Source organism: Oryx dammah, unplaced genomic scaffold (genome assembly GCF_014754425.2).
Source record: "Oryx dammah isolate SB20612 unplaced genomic scaffold, SCBI_Odam_1.1 HiC_scaffold_4, whole genome shotgun sequence".
NCBI classification, from domain to species: Eukaryota; Metazoa; Chordata; class Mammalia; order Artiodactyla; family Bovidae; genus Oryx; species Oryx dammah.
The window spans coordinates 1,819,414-1,823,034 of NW_024070188.1; positions in this window are offsets into that span (position 1 = coordinate 1,819,414).

The following is a 3,621-nucleotide window of genomic DNA, read 5'->3' on the forward strand; positions in this document are numbered from 1 at the left end:
CAACTATGCTAATTGTCTCATTTGTATTTTCTCTTTCTCAATTTTATTTGACTTTTAATATAGTCTTTTAAAATGAATCTTTTCAATTAAAATTTCCTACTATTAGAAAGCATTTTTACTATTCCAATCTTATCCATCATGTCCCCACCCTTATTCTCAATATTAGTTGTATTTATGACTTCTCTCATTTACATAGAATTGTTACTTTTATCAAAGAAATAACCTCTGTATTTACATTTCAATTTGATTTTGTTTCTTTTTCTGAATTAATTTTTTTATCTTTTCCATTCCATTTTCTATATACTAATTTTTTACTTGTTTTTTTTACTAGCTTATTTTTGTTTCAAATTCTGAAATTTTATTTTTTAGTGAATCATAATTGATTCAAAATTTTATATTAGTTTCAGATATATAAAATGCTCAGCAGTAAAGAGTCTACCTGCCATGAAGGGAAAGCAGGTTTGAGCCCTGTGTCTGGAAGATCCCCTGGGGCAGGAAATGGCAACCCACTCCAATATTCTTGCCTGGGAAATCCAAATGGACAGAGGGGCCTCGTGGGCTATAGTCCACAGAGTTGGAAAAGTCAGACTTAACAGCTAAACTACAGCCAGCACGTAAAATATGGATCCTCTATTTCTACACATATTTAAGGATCACTACAATAAGTCCTGGAGAAGGCAATGGCACCCCACCTCTGTACTCTTGCCTGGAAAATGCCATGGACAGAGGAGCCTGGTAGGCTGCAGTCCATGGGGTCGCTAAGAGTCGGGCATGACTTAGCGACTTCACTTTCACTTTTCACTTTCATGCGTTGGAGAAGGAAATGGCAACCCACTCCAGTGTTCTTGCCTGGAGAATCCCAGGGACCGGGGAGCCTGGTGGGCTGCCGTATATGGGGTCGCACAGAGTCGGACACGACTGAAGCAACTTAGCAGTAGCAGCAGCAGCACAGTAAGTCCAATTACCCTCCGTCATCATACAAAGACACTAAGTTATATTTGGACTCTGTGGGAGAGGGAGAGAGTGCAATGACTTGGGAGGATGGCATTGAAACATGTATAATATTATATATGAAACGAATCGCCAGTCCAGGTTCAATGCATGATACTAGATGCTTGGGACTGGTGCACTGAGATGACCCAGAGGGATGGTACCGGGAGGGAGGAGGGAGGGGGGTTCAGGATGGGGAACACGTGTATACCTGTGGTGGACTCATGCTGATGTATGGCAAAACCAATACAATAGTGTAAAGTAATTAACCTCCAATTAAAATAAATAAATCTATATTTTAAAAAATGTTATGTTGACTATATTCCCCACAATGTACATTTCATCCTGTGACTCTTTTATTTTCTAACTGGAAGTTTGTATCTCTTAATTTCCCTTACCTTTCACTCATGCCCCCATCCCCATTCCCTTTGGCAACCACCTATTTATTCTCTGTATCTATGACCCTGTTTCTGTTTTGATGTATTTGTTCATGTTTTCTTTTTTAGGTTCCACATCTTCTTTAACTATTCATCCATTGACAGGCATTTTGTTTACAATCATATCTTGGGTATTGTTAATAATGCCAGGAGTGAAATTTCTGTGTTGTATGCTAGTTCTATTTTAAAACTTTTGAGGAACGTACATATTGTTTTCTTCAGTGATTGTCCCATTATACATTCCCACCAGCAGTCCACAAGTGCTCCTTATTCTCCACATCCTCATCAGCACTTGTTATTTCTTGACTTTTTGATGGTAGGCATTCTAAAAGGTGTTAGGTGATATCTCATCGTGGTTTTGATTTGCATTTTCCTGATGTTGGACATCTTTTCACGTGCCTGTTGGCCATCTGTATGTCTTCTTTGGAAAAGAATTTTTGAATGTCAACACCTTACTGAAAATATCTTTTTGAAATATATTCCCCCATTCAGTAGGTTATCTTTTGGTTTTGTTTTTTTGTTTGTTTTATTTATTTATTTATTTTTAAAATTTTACTTTACAATTCTATATTGGTTTTGCCATACATTGACATGAATCCACCATGGGTGTACATGCGTCCCCAAACATGAACCCCCCTCCCACCCCCCTCTCCACAACATCTTTGGTTTTGTTGATGATTTCTTTTGCTGTGGAAACCTTTTTCGGTTTGATGTAGTCCCATTTGTCTATTCTTGCTTTTGTTTCCCTTTCCTATTTTGCTAGGAGACATGTTAAAAAATGCTAAGACTGATGTCAATATCCATAATTCTTATGTTTTTTCCTAAGGTTTCACAGTTTTAGGTCTTACATTCAAGTCTTTGTGTTTGCTTTTAATAGACTGCTTGAGAGAGTGATACAATTTCATTCTTTCACATGCATATGTTCAGTTTTCTCAACACCATTTATTGCAAAGACTGTCTTTTCCACCACTGTATAGTCCTGTTTCCTTTGTCATAGATTAGTTGATAATACCAGTGTGGGTTTATTTATAAATTCTTTTTTTCTCAATGATCTATTTGTCTATTTTTGTTCTGGTACCACACTGTTTTCATGACTGGGGCTTTGCAGTATAATTTGAATTCAATGAGCACAATATTTATAGTATTGTTCTTTCTCAAGATTGTTTTTGGAGAAGGCAATGGCACCCCACTCCAGTACTCTTGCCTGGAAAATCCCATGTACAGAGGAGCCTGGTAGGCTGCAGTCCATAGGGTCGCTAGGAGTTGGACACGACTGAGCGACTTCCCTTTCACTTTTCACTTTCATGCATTGGAGAAGGAAATGGCAACCCACTCCAGTGTTCTTGCCTGGAGAATCCCAGGGACAGGGAGGCCTAGTGGGCTGCCGTCTATGGGGTCGCACAGAGTCGGACATGACTGAAGTGACTTAGCAGCAGCAGCAGCAAGATTGTTTTAATTATTCAGGGTCTTTTATGCTTTTATAAAAATTTTTAGAATTATTTGTTCTAGTTCTGTGAAAAATAGTATTGATATTTTGATAGAAATTGCATTGAATATGTACATTGCTTTGGGTTATATGGACATTTTAACAGCATTAATTCTTCTAATCCAGGGGCATACAATATCTTTCCATTTATTTGCATCATCTTCAGATTTTTTCATCAATGTCTATAGTTTTCATAGTACAGGTATTGCAATTCCTAAGTTAAATTTATTTCTAAGTACACTATCATTTGGATGCAACTATAAAGGAGATTGTTTTCTTAATTCCTCTTTCTGAGAATTTGTTATTAGTGTTCAGTTCAGTTCAGTTCATGTACTACTCTTTTTGACCCCAAGGACTGCAGCATGCCAGGCTACCCTGTCCATCACCAACTCTTGGAGCTTTTCTAATGAGTCCATTCTTTGCATCAGGTGGTCAAAATATTGGAATTTCAACATCAGTCCTTCCAATGAATATTCAGGACTTATTTCCTTGAGGACTGACTGGTTTGATCTCTTTGCATTCCAAGGGACTCTTAAGAATCTTCTCCAACACCACAGTTCCAAAGCATCAATTCTTAAGCATTCAGCTTTCTTTATAGTCCAACTCTCACATACATAACTACTGGAAAAACCATAGCTTTGAGTAGATGGACCTTTGTCGGCAAAGGAATGTCTCTGCTTTTTAATATGCTGTCTAGGTTGGCCATAG